Here is a 20,438-nt window from a genome sequence, read left to right on the forward strand (position 1 = left end):
GTCCTTGCATGTGTCTCGGGGGCCGGGGCTCCTACAGGACCATTGTCCCCTCTGGAGGGGGGATACTCAGTTTGGACATCCTTTCAACTGCAAACTGGCTCCACTGGGATCCCCGGGCCTATTATAGACTGATTAAATATTAAAACAATTCATTTTGTACTTAAACTGTTCCGAAGGCTCCTGCTGACGATGACTTTGAAGTCTGCGGCGAAAGGGTTTGCTCTCGTTTTCTCCTTCCCCCCTCCATCCCCACCTTTCCTCAGGCGGGAAGGGGAGGGTGAGCCCTGGCCAGGTCTGGCTCTCCCAGCACCAGGGGCTGGGGTCTTGCTTGAGATGGCGGAGGGTGTTTTGCTCTGCGTGTGGGAGCTGGCTGGTGCCTGGCACTGCTGGAGCAGGAGGAAAGCTGTGGCTGCTGGCGGCAGGGACCAGGAGAGCCCTCGGAGGGAGCAAACGGTGTGCTCTGGGTGTGGATGCTAAGAGGAAAAGTGGCAGTGGAGGGGCTGGGATGGCTGCAGAGCTGCCTCCTCCTCCTCCATGGGGACAGCAGGTCCCTGCCTGGTCCTGCTGGTGTCCTGAGAGCCCCCAGGAGCTGAGGGGCACGGTGCAGAGGCAGCCTGCTTTCATGGCAGGGAGGTCCATGTTGGTTGTCCTGTATGCTGCGCTCTCCTGGCAGCTGGAGGCTGGTGCACGGAGGTGAAACCACCCTATGCATCATTTGATGTCTTCGGACCTGAGCCCATAGCATCCTAGATGTGGGTGCAAGGCTTCTTTTGGCCTTAGTGACCCCGAGCCTCATGGCGTCCTGCCCCCTGTGTTTGTGGGGTGCTGTGGGTGGTAGCACACATGCTGCATGGACTAACGCCCACCTGCAAAGTGCATGGCAAGGGGGGCGTAGATGGAGCCTGGGAAGGCGGGATGGTACGTTGTGAGTCTCTTCCTCCAGGTCCTCCTCAAGCAAAATACCTGGCTCTGCCCCAAAGGAACTGGGGGTGGAGACATGTGAGAGGCACCCAGCCATCAGGGGTGTCCATGACAGTCCCTTCAAGGGATGGAGCTGACCGATTTGGGTGAGCTCGTCTCTGCATTGAGCTTTGCCTGGAGCCAGCCTGGCCTGTGGCCATTTCTCCTCCCTGTCCGCAGTGTCTCGGCAGTGAGGCTTCTGTGCAGGCTCTGTCACCCTGGGCATCACCTGGAAAGAGCAAGAGGAGCTGGACCCAAGCCCGGGTCCTGGCATCTCGGACAACCCCATGCCCTGTGCCTCAGTGTCTCCTGCTGCAGCAGCGGGAAGGGGAGGACAGCTCCTGGGAGACGAGGGCTTGCTCGTGGTCTGCTGGGGGCAAGGTCCAGGGCAGGACCCCTCCCCCTGGAAGGATGCTTGAGCACCTGGAGGGCTCCGGGCTTAAATGTCAAGCTGCACCCTGCCTGGCCATCCGCCTGGTCCCAGCTCAGGAGCCAGATCACAGGAGTGCAGGAGGACCTGAACCTCTTCTGTCTGCTGCAGATGAAGGAAGAGGTGAGTGGCAAATATTTCATCTCCCCAGCTGGATCCGGCTTCCTTCCCCCTTTCCTCCCCCTTCTCCAGCCCCATCTTTTACATCTGTTCTATGTGAAATCCAGCAAACTCTCAGCAGAGCTCATTACTCACGGCCCATTGCTCTGAAGAGGGCCGAAAGGTCCTGCACGTAATGATTTGGAGGTGATTTGTATTTAAGACGCTTGGCTTTCAGATGCTGGGGGGGGGAGGGGAAATTAAATAATTGAAAGCTAGTGGGGAAGGGAAGGAGAAAGCCCTGGATAGAGGGAGAGGACAAGAGTTTCTCATGATCCAGAAGTGCTTCAGCTCACCCGCATCGGTTGCACAGACGCAGACTTTAAACCCCAAGACTCAAGGAAAATCTTCCTCGTGTCCATGCAGGATCAGAGCGTGCCCCAGGGATGGAGCCAGGGGGGTGCTGAGATGGATGCACCAAGAGGCTTCTCCGGGGATGGCTGATGCTCAGCACAGCTGACCAACGAGGGCAAAAGGTCTGGCCCGAGTAGGACGGGGATCCTCTGCCCTCTGGCCCTAATGTCTTGGTGGGAGGTGATTGCCTTGCCACACCAGACTGCCCTTCCCTCCCCTCCTTTCTCTCTGCCTTTCCCGCTTGCTGCCTCCTCCAGCTCTCTGCTTCTGGCACGCTTTGAGCAGTAAAGCCAATTTTCCAGCCCTGGTCCAAATTTTCAGGCAATCTTGCCGGCAGCATCTGCCGGCTGGTAACCCCCCCTGCAGCAGCTATCAACAAGGCAAAGAGGTGAGCAAGGCTGGAGACCACAGCGCTGTCCGTGAGCCTGCGCAGGACGGACTTGGTGGCCCAGAGCCACACAAAAGAGCATGGCTTGCTGGTGAAAATTTGGTGGGTGGGGAAACTGAGGCACAAAGGGTAGAAATGAATTGCCTGGAAAAAGGGCAGGTGGTCTGAATGTTACTCGCCTGAGAGTTTGGCAAACTGGGATGCGGAACGTAGGCTTGGTCTAAACCAGTGCTGTTCTGCTTTTGTACACCAAAGCTCCTTTCAGCCATTTCCTTCTCTTTTTTTTTTTTTTTTGATCAAATTGCCAAAAAAATCTACCAGTCTGGTCTGGTTCTGCCTAAAACTAAGTGCAACTGAACGCTGCGGGTTTGTGGGAGGAAACAAGCCTCCTGCTGATTGCTCATGCTCCTCTTTTTCTAGCTGGGTGCCAGACCCCAGGTCCCTGCAGCGATGCTGGGTGTTAGCAGGATTCGGCCCCAACCTCTCGGTGGCTTCTGGAAACCAGTGTGTGCGCGCAGAGTCCCTTCTGCCACTTGAACTCGAAGCTGCGTTTCCAAAGCCTGTTTTTAACCTTGACCCAAACTCAGTGCCTTGCTGCAAATGCATCGGGGGAACCTGTTCCCCAGCCGGGGAAACCCTCAGATACCGATATCCTTCCCAACGCTCTAATGAGCTCCCAGAAATCCTCCGGTCCCTGGAGGCGTGCAGATGGCCCATTAGACAGTGCATTAGGGCTGGGCAGGCGACTTTTATTCAGACTGGTCAGCCTAAGATCTAAGAATCAGGTCAGATTAGGCTGCCTGATCCGAAGCTAACGAGTTGGGCGATGGCTGGGGGAATGAAAGTCAAAAATCAATAGCCTGGGAAGATCTGATGCTTTTCCACGTGCCGTTCATGTATTTACCGACTCCGTGCAGAGAGCGGGGAAGTTTTGGGAGCCTCACCTGAAGTCTGGTGTTTAACCCTTGTGTATTCTCTCCCCCAGCCCAGTTTTCTCCCCCAAGGCGCGGGTACGATTCACACAGCGTGCATCCTCCCAGAGCATCGCATTTTCTCCGAAAAGGCATGCTGTGGAGGTATATGCCTGGTCCTCATGTAAATAGGTAAGTCTAAGAAAATTTAGTTTTTCTTAATCTAGTGCCGGCTCAAACAGGAACCAAGCTCCTGTTGTCCCAAAATTTCCTTCTAGCTTAAAGTGACTGGGAGGGCGAAGGGCTGGGGAAGGTAATAACTCCCTAATGTTGAAGGCCATGGTGTTCAGGCTCAGCACCCGAATACCTTTCCTTCAAGGCTCTTGGGGAAAACCCTTTTCTATTGATTTTTTTTTGGGGGGGGGGGGGGGGCGAGGACAAACAGTACTTTTGTTCTCCCTACCCCCACTTTGCTCTAAAGAGCGTCTGCGGCTGGAGCCGGCTCTGCAGCTGGTGCCCTCTGCTCTGCCGGGGACTCGCAGCCGGCTCTGCCCGGAGCGGCTCGGCGGGAGGTGTCCGGCCATCCCTCCCTCCCTCCCTCCTTCGCCGTGCCCAGCAGTCAGAGCAGATGGCTGGGGCTGGGGGTAGCTGCCCACCCCTGCAAGCATGGGGAGAGAGCGGGGCTTTCTCTTCAGAAGCCGCGATTAAAAGCACTCGGGTGATGCTCTGCGGGCTGCGGGAGGGCTGTCGCTCCCAGCGATCTGTCGAGCTCAGTTGGGGAATTAGATGGTGAGATGTAGGCGTAGCGTCTTCTACGGCTGTGAGCCCTGCGTGGGGCTCCCAGCCAGGCTTGCATCCTGGGCATTCGTATGGGATGCTCGAGCCCTCTCCCCAGGACTGGCAGGTTGGGAGGTGGTACTTCTGCTTCGGAGAGAGGTGGGAAATGGGTTCGAGGGGATCGTACAGCTCAAGGCTGTATGACCATCAGTAGCCCTGCAGCTGCCCCGCTGAGAAGGTGCTGGAGAAGAGGAAAGGCATCAGAGGAAAGCTCTGGGTGCTGCATTACAGGCTGGAGACAGCAGGTGGGTTGCTGGTGACAGCACTGGGGAGACTGGGGACATGTCCGTAGCTAGCGCAGGCTCAGAGTTTACTTAAAATGACTTTGTCCTGTGTCTCCAGGAGCCTCCTTGTTGCTTCTCAAAGCCTCACCTGCACAGGATAGGAGCTATTCCCTGGTCCAGACGCACGGGCCAAGCCACATCGGCTCAGCTAAGCCCTCCTTGCCTGTCCCCAGGCAGAGTAAGTAGCCTGTCCCCTTTCCTGCTACATCCCTGGTGCCTGCGTCCCTGTGTGTGTCTCCCCATGCCTGCTGTGGGTCACAGCTACGTAGAGAAGAGTAAAAGAAAAGTGTATTTCGAGGCAATCCTTCTGGTGTTCTTCTAGCTTCCAGCAACAGAGAGTTTAGGGTGTCCCATGCCAGCAGGTTTGCTTGGGACACTACAGGTCTCCCCCCCGAAACGTGCGTGTCCTCTCTCTGCTCGTGACATCTTCACATCCCGTGACAGGGTTCCCTAGCCGGCATGCTTGCGATGTGGGAAAGCACTGCCTCTGGTTTAATTAAATCTGCTGCCAGATGAATCACCCCCTTACATCCCCATATTGGCTTCTCCGGGCTGTGTTGGCTGGTGAGCCTGGATCTTGTACTTGGGATTCAGGGTTTGAATCAGCCAGAGAGATGGAGGAAAAATTACGCACGCACACCTGGAAGGTGAGGTGGATAGCATCTCACGTTTTTCCTGATAACAGTTATTGCCCTAAATTTCTTAGAGAATGTATTAGGTTATATGGGGGGGGGAAGACATAGGGGATGTACAAAGCATTGCATCAGTAGAAATATTTTCCTAGGAAACAAAATCAATGGTAAACAGTATATTGCAGAGCTACACAAGAACATCTGGAATGAGCCTTAAATATTTATTATTGATACCAAAGCTGTTTACTTTTTACATATTAAATAGGTCATATATCTCATCTAATAAAACCTCTGTGTATGGTGCTGGCTCTGCTGGGCTGGATGGAGGAAGAATTTGCTTCTGAGGTCTGAAGAGAGAGTGGGAACATAGGAGTCCCTGCTTGGGCTGGGCAAACTGTGTTACTCAAAAATTATAGCCGTCGGTGAGATTTGCAGGAGGGCTGAAAGAGCCTCCTTCATGTATAACTGTGCGGCCTCTTCTGGCATCTCCCGGGTTGTGGTCTAGAAATATGACCAAGCGGCATGCTCGGAGCAGGGCTTGCAGGTTCAAGTCTCAGCCCATCCAGGGATTCCCTGTGTCAAGATGGATAAACCACTTAAACCTAGACTGGGCTTCAGTCTAGAAATGGGATTGCACCAACCAGCCCTTTGGGATCCTAGAAGTGACTGGGAGGCACATGGTGACAGCAAATGCTCTTTTCCCCCTTCAGAGACATCATTAAGCAAATATCTACAAAGCTTCCTGAGCTTCAGAGGCTGCAATCCTGAAGTTAGCTGGATGCTTAAGTGCATCAGGACCTAATTGCTGCCAAGTCCAGGTGTCGGGGGAAACAAGTGTGGTACAAAGCCCCCTGCATTTTAAAATCCCCATCCAATGGCACTAACCCCGCATCAATCTACTTAGGCCTTCCAGGAGCTAAGAAGAGCTGGGTATCCTCATTGAATTTCCTTCTAAATGCAGCGAAGCCCCTATTCCTGACCTCACAGCAATGCAAAGTACACCACCAGGCTCCAGAGCTGACTCTCTTCCCATCCCCACTAGCCAGCTGGGTGGGGTCAAGCAACCGACGTCCACCCTTCATGCCTCAGTTTCCCCTGTTTCCAGATGAGAGGTAGTCCCCCTGGGGTGTCCTTTTTGCCTTGAGGACTTGAGGTGTGCTCCAGGAGTCAAACATACTGTTGCATTAGCAGTCTCTTGCAAGTCCAGGATTAGACTTGCAAGAGAGCAGAGAAGGGGAGCGTGAGATGTGAACAGCATACGGGGTTTGAACAAGTCTCATAGGGAGGTGATGAGCAGTTGCGTTTCGCTTGATGACGTCAGCCAGGCGGTGGGCTTTCTGAAAGCAAACTATTTCCAGTAGATCCAGTATGTTCATACTCTTCAGGGCGGTGAGCAGCAGCTGCTGAGCAGCTCTGTGAACGCCCGAGCTCAGGCTTGCTGTGGTGGGAGCGTTAGTGCCGTTTGCTACAAACAGATTGGTTGCAACCACGAGAGGTGGCAAATGAAATCGGCAGATGCTGGAGTGGCCAAGACCCAAGGGATCCTTCTGAAAACTGAGGCCGGTCCCTTAAAGCTCCCCTGCTGCTACAGTAACACCATTGCTCACCTACTCAAAGGTGATCGGTCCCCCCCGATCCCATCTACCGACCCCTCTTCCTCCTGTGCGAACCATGGGGTCTCCACCCCTCCCTGTGAGCGTTCCTCTGCAAACGGCCTTTGCTCTTTCTCCTTTCCCTTTCTGCTTGACCCCAGCCTCAGTGCAAGAGTCAGCCCCGAGCTCCTCTTGGCTCTCAGAGGGAAGCAATCCCCATAGGATGGGCTTGTGGACCCTTGTCCTGGTGAAGACATGGTGAATTCTCCCTTGTTCCAGTTTGTACCCAAAGTCAGACTGTGCACGTGTTAGCATGCTTACTGGCCTGGTTTGGACTCATGCGTGCTGGCGCTCTCCAAGATGAGATCCAAGCAGCATCTGGGGTGGCCCAGGTCAGGGATTGCCTCCACGGGCAAGGCAGGCTCAACCGTTCTCTTCAGCAAAGTCCAAGAGTGAACGCGGGTGCAACCACAAACATGGGACCAACCCCTTCCTGGGTTTGTTCGGGAGCATAGCTATGTTCTGAAAGTCCAAGCGTCTGATTTTCAGGACTAGGTATTGCATCGTTTGAATGCTTGCGCTGGAACTCATGTACTTTCCCAAAGGCTATCAAACCCTCCCTGTAGGTATGTACGTACCTACATAAAGCAAAAAGCACTTCTCCCACCCGACTGCGGTCGCTGTGTATGCACTGGTCACTGTGTATGCACTAGTCGCTGGCTCCTTGGCTTTGGCCAACGCGTGTGCAAATTCATCTTTGCATTTGGCAGCTCCAGCGCTGGGGCCAGGCTCCTTTCTGTGCGCCGTGTAAATACTATTCACCGTGTATTTACACTGAACGTGGTGCCCCACTGTACATTAACATTTAAAACAAAATAGTCAGCCCCATCACGAGCATCGCTCTGAGGGATGGCAGCACATTGCAAACATCATGTAAGTAATTTGTTCAACATTGGTGATAATAAGCTACACAGAGCAATAAGAACATAAACACAGGCAGGGCTTTGTGTGAGCGTGTGTGTATATTTTTTTTTCTCCCTTTTTTTCCTTCTTTTTCTTTTTCTTTTTTTTTTTTTTCTAAAGGAACCTCTGAGGGGAGAAAAAAAAAGGCATGAATGATTCATAGATGCAAGAGGGGAAAAAGACGGAGCGAGAGAGAGAGGGAGAGAAAAAGAGAGAGAGAGAGATTAAGAGAGAGGAGCTTCAAAGTGACTGGAGCCGATTTGAAGTCCTGAGCGTTCCTGCGCTGGGTAGGCCAGCAATTCACCAGAGAGGCCCCGTCAAGCTCCCTCCACCCCGGCCTCATCCCTGCTGCTTCCTCCTCCTCCTCCTCCTCCTCCTCTCCTGCAAACACAGCCTCCAAATCACAAGTTCAAAGTTCACCGTCATCTAATGATGTGAAGGCCTCCCAGACCCTCTGTGAGTGGCATCTGTTTATAGGCATGGCCCTTCCCTGGTGGTTTAGCCTGGCTTAAAATAAAAAAAAAAAAAAAATAGAGGAGGAAGAGTGGAATGAGATGCAGGGCTCCTTTTTTTTTAAAAAAAAAAAAAAGCATAAAAAATCTGCTGGTGGTGAAGTGCCTTTGATTCTGAATATTAAAAAAGCCCATTAGATTTAAATGTAATGAGAATATTAACACTACTGCCTTGATTTGTATTCACTGGCTACCACGGATATACTTTGGGAGTGGGAAAGAAAAATAGAGCTCACGCCTAGACGGAAGCTGTCGCCCTCGGTAGAGAGCGACGAGCCCCGGTGCCCGGGTGGCGGAGGGAGCGGGAAGGGGTGCGGGAGACGGAGGGACCGATTTTGGCCCTCTCGATCTTGTGCTCCCGGCCATCGGAGGGATGGGGACTTCAGAAGATGTCTTTACAATGGCAAAACTGGTGGCATCGCCACCAGCACGGTTAAAACTCAATATCCTTTTGCAGGGAAATTCTGGCATTTCGAAACTTGGTTTTGCTGTGCTCGGAAAGGGGAATTCCTTGTCCACGGAATACGAGTCTTGAAACAATTTATTTCTTTTTAATTTTGTCTAAAGCGCCGTTAAAATTTTGCTCCTTCAGTTTAATGTTCTAATTGGATTGCATGCATGGGCTATCGTGATGAATCTGCAGGAGAAATGAGTGATGTCTAGAACAAGCCCTGTAAGACTCGTTATTGCTTATGTGTCACAAAATAAATGACACACCAATGAATGGCTAATACTCTAATTAGCATTACATGCTCACTTTATTTTATTAATCAAAGGCAGTAACATTCACTGGCCTAATGAAACAGTTTGATGTTTTAATACTTCCGAAAGAGAGAAAGAGATAAGGGCTCAGTACTAATTAGGGTAGCAGCTGATTGTAGAAAAAAAGTCTGAAATTGTTGCCTGGCTAAGATAAGGATATCAAACACCGCAAATGTTCCAATTTGCAGAATGAAAAGAACAGAAAATAAAATCAGAAGCTTTAAAATAATGCTAAAAATAGAAGAAATAATATAATTGGCCATCCCATCATAATATGTCATGACACGTCATTAGTGCTAACAAGTAATGAGGTATGTACCGCTGCAATAGAAACATAAAGAAATTATGTGGAACAAATAATGCTGTCACAGGTATTAGACCGAAGTTAATATTTAATTTCCAGGTGGACTTTCAGGGATTTCTAAATTATTTTTAGGAAGTGAAATATTCTAAACCCAGTGGAAATCAAAATCAAACGATTTTGCAAAAACGTTTCAGTTTTAACTTGGGCTTTTTTAGAAGGAAAACCTCAGTGCTGAGGTTTTCTAGGAGCCCAGATCCCAGCAGAGAGCTGAATAGATATTGAAACCTTTAATGAATAGCTGCAGTGTAGGCAATGATGAGCTATTTAGAGACATCCATCGAAGCAAGAAGTGCTGTCCAAACACAGAAAGGAGGTGACACAAAGCAAGGAAATGTTTGTGCGGGAGTTTCTCTTAAGGCTGAGCTAAGGAAAGAAGAGTTTGACTAAGATGGGAGCTAAGGGGAAAATCCTCTCTTCTGAGCATGTGTCAGGCAACCCTCCAGTCATTGCTCAGACCTGGATTGCTCCACGGCTTCCCTTCCTTCCAAGCATCCTCCTCTTCTTCCTCCTTGCTCAAGTTACCATCTAGAAGGGAAAATGTAAAGTAAGAGCTTGATGTCTATTATAGCAGGTGACCTGGTGTCACTCCTTGACACAAGGTCTGTTAAACCTTCCAAATACTACCTATGACTAAGAGCCTGGCTCTCTACTTTGTCCCAGACTGATTGAAGTTTGGAGCAGTAACTGGGGATTCCTTAACCTCTGACAGCGCTTTGGCTTGAACCAAATGCTCCTTGCCTGTGCTGAAGAGCTGGGACCTGAAAACTGGTGAGTTATTGCTCTGGACACCTCCACGATGCTTTCAACAACACCAAGGAGTGAGGGATTTATGGGGATCTGGGACTCCGTGGTTGTACAGCAGCATAGGTCCTCCATGCAGATGTCCCTAGACTTTGTTTGTCTGTGCCAGGAGGAAGGCATGGGGACAAATCCTGCCTCAGCAGAAAGATCACAAGAAAATCCAGCTGTTTGCAAGTTATGGTGCAAGCCCTGACTGACTTACACTGTGAAAGACTGTGGATGGATGAAGCTGCGGTGGTAACAGGAGGACAGTCCGCTGTTCAGCCTCTCCTTGTCCAGTAGCATGGAGCAGATGCTGTATCCGGCAGTGGTAATGGGGACTGAGGGAGAGGATGGAGTTATCATGCCTCTAACCTTCCACGATCTCAGTGGGTAGGAACAGCTCTTAGACCCATCTCAGGAACTGCAGATTCGCCTAATTCTGGTGGCAGACGTAGTACAGAGGAAACCCTGGGGACGACAATATTTGCCCCTTGCTGGGGAGCTGTGGAAGGTGCTAGTCATCAAGTCTCAAAAAAAATGAAGAAAATCAGGGTTAGAGTGGGCTCAAAGCAGTTGAGCTCAACATAGTTTTAAAGCAGCAGCTAACACTGACTTGAACAGGTCCAGGTTTCCATTCACAGTTCTTAAATCAGTCTCAGTGTACAGAGGGGCAAAGTAAGGAATAATATAGCATCAGCACCAGGTCTGGATACTCTAAGATACATGAACTGTGATGCCATGGTCAATCCGTTGTCCCATGACCTGGCTTCTCTTGTTCACTTCTTGGCATGTCAGACCTGGACAGCCACTTTTTCCTTGCCTGTCTGGCCGTGAACTTCACCCAAGCTGCCAGCTAGGCTTGCTGTGAAACACTCGGACACTCACAACAGTAGCTCAGTTCAGGCAGGTTGTGAGTTACCCAGACATCAAAATATCCCAGCTCCCTGGATAGTCAAGAGGGAGGACTTAGGGCTGAAGCCTGACCATCTGCAGCAGGTAATGACTTTTGGTGGTGTGCCTGAATCTCTACGCTGACTACGTAGCAGACCAGGACAGCAGATGGTCTGAAACTTTCCTTGTCCTCATAAACTGAGGAGTTCAAGGGGGTGGACCAAGCACGACACCTCCTGTTTTATTTGAAGTCCCTTGAAAATGTCATCTCCATGTGACAAATAATGAATAAGAACTGATGTAAAACTGATTGTATCAACTCCCAACTCCTCTTCTCGCTACCAAAGTTTGAGCTAAAGTTGCATGCTTTTAGCAAAGGTTGAATTCAATGATGCTCGGCCAGCTGGTGCTAGCAGAGAGTCTAGGCGGGTATGTTGCCACTGCAGACTGTAATGTGATTTCCCCCAGAGGAAAATTCCCGTTGCAATGCACAGACACACAAGGAAGCACAATTAACTTCACTGGAGGAGCCTTAAGCCCGCTTTCCTTGAGTGTTGTGTAATTAAAACCTCAGTCTTGTTAATACATTAGTGAGATGTTTGTGTATAATTCATCAAATGTTTATGAAAATGCGTAACAAATAATCCTGACGAACAAGTTGCTTAATTGAGATAAGGGATGGGAAGCCTTGTGAATTTTTAATAAAAAGGGGGAAAGAAAGCATGCTACATTAATCAGATGAAGTTATCTCATTCAATATTTTCAAGTGACTTCTCTAGTGCACATTTTATTTAATATATTACACAAAAGGAATATCTTGAGATTTGCATAGAAAACCCTCTCTTGCAACAAGCATACCATCGGCTTGAGGCATTCCCTCAGCTATTGATCAAAATCTTACTTTTTTGTTCTTGACAGATAACAACATTAAAACCTGCCTGGGATTTGCACTTTCTGTAACTGGAAGAGGAACAACTAACGCCGGCCGATGCCTGCCTGTCTTTCTCCAAGTGAGTAGTTAACTCTGTCATATAGCATCAGCGATGACGTCAATACACATAACACGGTGGCTAACTTAACTTTGTTTCCAGCTGATCTTAGACCACATAGAAGCAATGGCAGGCAGAGAGCTTTTCACTTACCTCAGATGTAATAATTGTCTGCTCCTTTTTGCCTCTTTTCACCCGGACTAGATCTTGGGGTGGTTTATCTCACCTCTCGTGAGATATCTGAAAATTAGACATCCAAGTCCAGGCTAGACATCCTAGGCCAGTGGAGAGAAATGGGACTCACATAACCTGCCTTAGATGCCTAGCTTTTGACTGGCACAGCTAACGAGCTGCAAGTCATTTTTTTATTTCTACTCATTATAAAGGGTGACAGGGAAGGAGAAAGGACCAGCTCAGACTTCAATGCTTCGCATCCAGATGTTTCAGCGAGGACAGAGGTATCCCACCATGGCCATCTCCTCTTGGAACAAGAGGCTGTGAGTCCATACCTGTTGCAGATCTCCCTATCAGCGTAAGAAATCTCCACCAGCGAGGTAGGTGCCGGTGTGTACCATGGGGAGAGGTAGCCTGAACCCAGATTAGCCTGTGTTGTTTCCCCCACCTCCTCGTAATCGCGTTGGGATCATACAAACATTTAAACCTGAATTCATGGGAGGAGGTAATTGTTCGAACGCGCAATGTTGAAAGGTCTGCCTGAACATTCTAATCACTGATTTGGCTTAAGTTTTAAGAGTAATGTAATGATAGACAGGAAAAAGAGTAAGGCTTGGGAATGGAGAAAAGAGAAAGAGTGGAACAGAAGGAAAGAATGGATGGAAAAGAAGGGTTTGGAGCCGGGAGAGGCAGAGATTTGCAGCTGGTGTTAATAAGAGGCACCTATGTCTGGGGAGACTAGAGGGGTAAAATTGCGTGCTGAGCCATCAAGTCTGGATTAGAGCACCAGCACATTGTCTTGCTTTGGTTTCCCTGGCAGACCCTCATATCTCCTGCACGGTCGTTCTCTAGTCCTGGTTCCTGCCGCTGCCCTGGCTGGTTGCAGCCACCCGACGTGCTGCACGCCATGTGGGCTCATCTCCATCGGTGGCTGGAGGCAGGCAGGGGAAGCTGCAATTAGGAGCTTGAGGTGAAAATTTCTTAGGCCCAACAAAGCTCACCCTAGCACGTTTGATTGCACTCCCAAAGTACTCACACAGAACAAGCCAGTGATGAAGAAACATAGACTACGTGGTTTAAAAAGCTCCCAGCCCAGAGTCAGCATTTCTGCCCTGACCTGCCTCATGTATTATTTAGCACGGGACTTGTTGATGCGCACTTATATTTTTCTCCCAGCGGAGTTGATGATCTTCCTTCCCCTGAACGGCCTCGCCGCTCTCTCCCCGCACAGCCACCGCCATCAGTGGACTGTGGACGGAGCAGGGCTGGGCTGGTGCTCACCACTGGGGAGTTGAGGCTGTGGGGTTAGAGGATGGACATCATGGCCATGGCTGGCACTGGCAATGGTAGGGGAAGGAGCGGGGGGCAGGGATGGGAGAGGGGTCTATGAGAGACAGAAAAGTGGGAGAAGTGCAGTTGGAAGTGAGTGGTGTTAATGAAATATTCAGCAGTGGTGGGCCTAGACGCATTGCCGAAATTGCAGAAGCAGAGATGATTAATATTTAACAGGGTAAGCTGCCACTTGGCTGCTTTCTGCACATAGATTCCACCCCCCACGTACACACACACCCCCTTCGTCCTTCTTCCCACCCTCCTCTGACTCCCCCAAACTCCTGCCTCCACCGCGCTTCGCTGGCTCAAGCCAATGGCTCCCCCCGCTGCGGTGTGGTTGGGGGAGGTTCCCAGGCCCCTCCGTGAGGTCTGCCCAAGGGAGGACAGGTCCAAGAGTTGCCTGATGGGAAAAGCACCAGGAGGCGGAGGAAGGTAGCCGAGAGAAAGCACATCATTTATTTTTCATGGGGATGGGAGAGCAGGTTGTCCTATTTAGTCACATTAGATGCTCTGTTAACACAACAGGAAGAAAAAAAAAGAAAAAGAAAGGATGAATAAATGCTTGTAGCCAAAGAAGGCTGTTCTCCGGTTCTCTGGGAAAATCGGGACCGGTCTTTCAGGGGGTTAAGTGTTTTGGCTCCAGCTGAGTGTCCCTTGGGGTGTCCCATGTAGATGATGGACAGCTAAGAAGTCAGGGAGTGCACGAGGCTCTTCATCAGCTGGTTGGCAGGTGGAACGGCCCAAGGTGTGGGATGATATTTGGGACATTCCCAACCACCTCTCCATCTGGTGTGGAGATAAGTGAGTCCCAGCAGACTGGAGGAGCTCCCTATAAGCATCCCCATAGTAGCTCCCTCCTTGTCCTCTTGCAAACCCTCCCCAAACTCTTCTTTGCTTGGATACCTTCTCAGGAGCTGTGACAGTGTTTGTGCTGTTACTGTGCTCAGCGAGCTGACTACGGTCTCCATGGGTTGAGCTTTTTTCAAATCAGTTTTCTTCCATCTTCTGCCTTTTGTTATGCATTTAGGTAGGTGCTCTTTGATCTAGGAGTCATCTGAGCACTCAGGATTTGCGGTGCTCTTGGTACAGATAGGTCTTGGCCCATTTATGCAACTTCAAGGCGGTAAATCAACACAAATAGATAACAAGAAGATGTGAAGTCCGGTTCCCCATTGGAATCACTAATATAAAAATGACCTAGAGCAGACAAATGTCTGAAGGTGCATTGGGGACTTGGAAAGATGAGCCAAGCCTGACCTCAGCCTTCTGCATAGGTACAGCTGAGATTTCTGAGAGCGGGTGCGTGTCCCAAACACATGGGTTTCAAAGATGCACACAGTGAGTAAATGCGAGTCTATCATGGGATCGGTGTGTGGACTCCGTACAAATTACTACTAATTTGAGAGCAAGGTGTGTCGCGGGAAAGCTGGTCTAATCCAGCTCTGTCCATGAAGTCAGGGAAGGAGGGTCCCACTAGTAAGGAAACCTGAAGGTTTCAGTGCACTTTGAAAAGCTGATGAAAACTAAATGAGGGTGTGAGGGAAATCTCTTTTCTTTCCCCCCACATCTCGCTCTATATTTCAAATGTTGGGAACTCATCTCCATTGAAAAACCAGCTTGAAACATTCTGCTTGGCTTCAGTTCCTGGGCCAGTTTTCAGGTGTTTAAGGCAATTAATTAAGCATCATCATCTAGCCCATTGCTTTCACTCTCTCTCAGAGCAGCAGCATCCTGGAGGAGCTCTGCTGGGTTCAGTAAAATGACTGACTTTTTCCAGTCTGCATCTCAGCATGTGACCCAAAGAAGAGCACAAGGATGCCCTGGAAATCCTGCTAGAGACTACGAAAAACGGGAGCACATTCCAAGGGTGGTTGGTATCTTAGAGGGACAGAACCAACTTCCAACCAGAAAGGGAACTCAAGTAACGCGGCTCCTCAGTTAAGTGTATAATTTAAAGCAGGAAGAGTCAGGACTGCTGAGGAAATAGGATGTGATGGCCATTTGCTGGCAGGGTCTGGACCTGCCATGTCTCCTTAGGTCTCCACACAGTTTGGCTAGATGGATGCCTTGTGCAGATGGGTGCCTATTTTGAAAGCTGGATGTCCCTCACGCCATGTTTGCAGCCCAGAGCTCATCCTACACTGGCCACATATCCACAGCAGATGAACAGTCCCAGGAAACCCCCCAAAAAAGCAAGAAGTCGTCTGCTGGGCTGTGAAATGTGCCACGCATGCAGCGCAAGTCAGCTACCTGCCTCTGCCAGATTCTTGTCGTATACAACCAGGGTGGCAGGGGCAGATCCGGCTCATCCCTTCTGCAGCTCCTGCCACGTTGTGACAAGGGTTAATTGGGACAGACATAGGATGTGAAAACCGGACGCGGGCAAAAGCTGGACCGTCTGTGGCAGGAGGAGGAACCCCTGTCGAAAGTCCCAGAACTAGCGAGAACGGACGACTTGATTTCTATTGTGTAAGCGGGGATTTGTCCGTGATGGTATAGTAACAACTAGAATTAGAAAGAAATAAAGAGTGAATTCTTCCTTCGTCCCAAGTGTGTTCCCTCCAAGGCAAAGGTCAAGTGCATTGTGTGGCAGTGTTTGGATTCAGAATAAAATAAGTGACAAGGGCGAAAACCTGGGGCATGCACAGGGACTGAATAAAGAGGAGTGTGGGCTCGACACCAGAAACCACTCTCTCACCCTAGGGGTCATTAACATGTGCAACAGATGACCTCATGACATGGTACAGGGGCAACAGAGACACTAATGTGAGTCATTTAAATGCTGGCTTGAGTATATTCAGCTATTGATAAAAGCATATTTCTGAGCATAGCTATTGGTAAAGTGACCAGCGCCTCTGGTAAAATGGAGATAGGCCCCCTTGCTCGTATAGTTTGCTGGAATTTACTCTCATCTATGTTCTCTGTTTCTCCATGGAAAAAGGGGGCTTTGTTGGTGTCTCTCATCAGATTGTCTCCCCATCCCACATGGATTCCATAGGCAGAGTCCACTCATCACTTCCTGGAGCAAATGTTCTTGTGAAGGAAAGGGGTTCAGCATAAAGCATGAAACGCTGATGGAGATGGAATTTGCCCACAGCTTTTGTAGGTGGAGAACTTAGTAACTCAATAAAATTCTAGCAAATGATGCTGGATGGAGACCTCAGAAAGTTCATCCTTTGTTGTGAAGCTGGATCAAGCCTAAACCATATCCGGCTAAAAGTCTGTCTTGCCTGTTCTTCAGCATCTCCCACAGGTGACCTTACCAACATCTGTGCCCAATTTAGTTCAGTGCTGGCTGATTTGCCCTTTACTTGATGTCCAGCTTGATGATACCAACATAAGACGCTGCACTGCACAGACTTTGCCTTCCTTGGCTAAGGAGGGAGTGAGATGGCTTCTAGCATAATGGAAACATTTGTGGAGGAGGTGTAGGGAGGTGCAGTTTAAGCCAAGAGAGTTTCAGGCTTCCTTACAGACAAGAGTAAGTCCTGGGAGCTCTGTAGTGGTGCAGGTCCTTATTGCATCTCCACTGTTCAGCATCTTCAAGTGTGTGCAGGTGGGGTCTCAGGTGCCAGCCTGTGAATTAAATTGGCTGAACCTCACTTTATCTGAAATGAGTTCTCCACCAGGACATGACCTTCGCATGGCCTGTTTCAGCTGGAAGAGGGTGAGGAACTCAACGCCATGCCCTGAAGAAGGTCCCTCTGCCAGAGAAATGAGCACGCACCCTGACTGACTTGAAGGCTAGCCACAGAGATTTGCACTTTGTAAGTGTGCTTTTGAGTAATTTTTATCTTCGCAAACATTCCTGCAAGAAGCGTGCTTACTCACTGAGGAAGGACCACAGTCTGAGCCTAGCCCTCGAGACACCTGAAAATCTACCCAGCAGAGGCTCTCAATGTCTTCCTTCTAGTTAATTAGATATTAGAGACTCCAGTCACACAACGCAAATCCACTGGAGAGCAGTCTTCATTTATCTGGTGGCTCAGAGGACCGCTTGCTCACTTTGAAGACGTCATCACCTTCTCTTTAGTGTCCTTCCTGGGTGAAGCACTTGTCCTGCATGTAGCTTGAGTACTAAAGTGAGCCTTGCCCTGTGCTCGCCAAGAAGAAAGTGCCTGACTGGAGGAGAACATTTTGTTGTGATGGTGGGTACAAAAGCAAATGTTTTCTGTCCTATCCTGAGTCTTACAGCTTAGGGCAAATTTTTACTACCATAAAACATAGTGAAGGAACTTCTCTAATATCCCATTGTGGCTTCAGGCTTGACTCTAAAGAGTTCCTTAGACTATTGACTGATTTCATTTATTTATTTATTAGTCAAGAGCTTCTTTGAGGTCCTACCATCTCTTTCTCAACTAAACTTCAGATAACCTTTCTTAGAGCTCAGGCTCTTTGGGGCTGGCCAATAGTAAGGCTAGGTTTGAGCTACAGGCTCATGTCTGAAGTTGGATCTGGGTTTGGGATTTTGGTTCAGAGCTATTCCATGCTGTGATACAGCTATTCTCAGAAAATTCGAGATGTTCTTCGGAGATATACATTCAAAGCGATGGAAATCTTATGGGAGTAAATGATGTAAGATAGCTTCACCCGTCTGCTTCAAAGCCGCATGAATACTAGATGTCAAGACTGCTGAGTCTGGATCTAAACAGTATCACAACTCTTAAACTAAACCATGACCTCATCCAAATTCAGCATCCTTCCTCTTGATTGCATCCTTAGTTTTCTCGTTCAGGTTTCCTGTCCATAATGCCATTGATTCCCTTTGAGACCGTTCAGTAACCAACACCTCAGTGCAGCAAGGAAGACAAAATTCTGCTCAGCAGGTTCTCCTCTCTGACAGGGACGGAATGCAGCCCCAAAGGGATGGGGTGTGTCTTGATATTTGCCCTTGTATGAAGATTTTATCATGGTATATTGAAGAAGGCTTCTTGGAGACCTTGATAGAGAGAAACCAGAGGCAAAGGTTAACAAGGATTGCCACGTTAACTCCCCTGGCCACGGCAAAGGTGCTGCAGGGTGAAATGTTTGGAAACAATCGATGTGCTCTTATACCAACATGACCTTTGAGAGTGCCAGGCCTGTAACTCAAGCATTGATAATGGATTACCAAAATCAACCAGCTGCAAGGGAACCACTTCTCCCTGTTTAGATAATTCTCCTCCCGGAGAAGAAGAGCTATTGATTTTGATACTGATTCCTTCCTCCCCAGTGGAAGGGCTACACCCCACCATCGCTGCCTGCGACAGTGAGCTCTCTCCTGATCTGCGCACACCGTACACATCAGCCACGTTACTCTGCTCCAGCAATAGAGACAGCCCTCCAGTACAACTGGGACTGCCACTGAAAGCTGTGTGCACTTTTATTTTCTCACCAGAAGATTCAGTCAGCTTTGCAATTCAGCGTTGGTTTCTCATGAGACTGCAACAAGTAACATCTCTGAGCACCGTGAACCTGGCTAGACCCACATTGACTTTGCAGTATCCACAGCATAAGGGGTACGGATGAATATCAGCTTTGATCTACCATGTGCATGCAAGCTGGTTTGTGCAAACACCCTCACACATACACGTCTTTGCTTCACTATCTTCATCTATTCTGCTCTCCTGAGTCCATGTTTGTGTTTTACCGCATGTGCTTGCACTTGCCGGGGCTGAGATGGGGCTCTGGGTACCGCTATCTTTATGTCCTGCTTGAGCTGCAATCCCTGGTGGGGCTGGAGGGAGGGAGAGGAACGTGCTTTGAGCTTGTTCGTGATGAGGAAGTCTTATATTCATGGACTCAGCTGAAAATTTGTGTCCATTTGGTTTTGGGCCAGCCTGAAACAGGAATCAAGTGCAAGTTTGTGGCACCTATAAAGAGAACACTTACTTTTAATCTGTTTTCCGAAGAAAAAAGATGTTTGCAATCACACAGTTTTGCGTGCGCATCTACCACCTGTCTTTCCACCCAGTGACACTTGAACTCATTGGCCAGCTTTAACCACATTCAGCTGTGGTTGATAAATGCGGTCTGAAAAGATGCGATGAAATAAAGCAGTCGGCTGTAACACCAAAACCCTACTAACAGCCTGAGAGAGGGCAAGCCTGCAGCACGTGTTCAACCTTAATGAGACACCGGAGAATGCACCTGGGAGAAGAAAGCCACTCGGAAAGCCCTGGGTGTGGGGCAGCTTCTACTCCGAGTTCACACCGCTCCAGACATCAGAGAATCCAACTACAAGAGGCAAACCTGCGGGGAATTGGTCTTCATTAGTTCCTCTGCTTGCGGAGTAACTTGTTTTCTTGGAGCACCTTTCATCTCTTTGCAGGCACGAGCTGTGGAAACAAAGGGCTGGGATTCATGACAGGATTTAGGGTGCTGTTACAAAATGGTGGGAGCAAGGGTCCTCTTTTACCTGACAGCCCCGCTGGAAGCCGGCAGGGATGGGATGTGAGACACGGCTGCGTGGATGGGTGCTGAGCCCTCAGGCGAGGCGAGGGAGGTGACACTCAGGCTGGATGGGAAGGGGCGCCTTGTGAATCTAGCCCGAGAAATAGAAACCCTCTTTTTTAACAAAAATGCTGAAATGAGACATTTGGGTAGTTTGAGTTCTGTTCGTGGGAGGAAACGAGATTAAATGAATAGCCAAAATAACTCCATGGTGCAAATGGGAAGGAACCCCTGGAATTTGCTAGTTTAGGGCATAAAAATTATTTCTGGAAAATGCAAATAAACAAAAAAAAACAACCCCCCAAAACCAACCTCTTACCTGCTACAATAACCTGCAGGCTGCTTGCCTCCTGGTCTTCTTGTCCTCCCCGGACATGTCTTCAGACCAAAAATCAGCTCTGTTGAAGTTCATTAGGAAGCTTCATAATGAAGTTACTGCAAATTTACCATAAAGCAGAAAAACCACAGCCCTAAATTCTAGGATCTGCAAAAACCTGCCCTTACCTGACCCCAGCACCTCCATTGAAGTGCCCGGTAAAAACTCACCCAAACAGCCACGAGCTACCGGCTCGCCACAAGCCTGGCTGCTTGCCATTTAACAGCACGCTGATTTTCCGAAAGCTAGCTAATACCTGAAATCCTTGCTCAGAGTCAGGTGGTAACATGGAAAATCCAATCATTTTATACCG

The sequence above is a fragment of the Gymnogyps californianus genome, chromosome 9, assembly GCF_018139145.2.
Source record: "Gymnogyps californianus isolate 813 chromosome 9, ASM1813914v2, whole genome shotgun sequence".
In the NCBI taxonomy this organism is placed as follows: domain Eukaryota; kingdom Metazoa; phylum Chordata; class Aves; order Accipitriformes; family Cathartidae; genus Gymnogyps; species Gymnogyps californianus.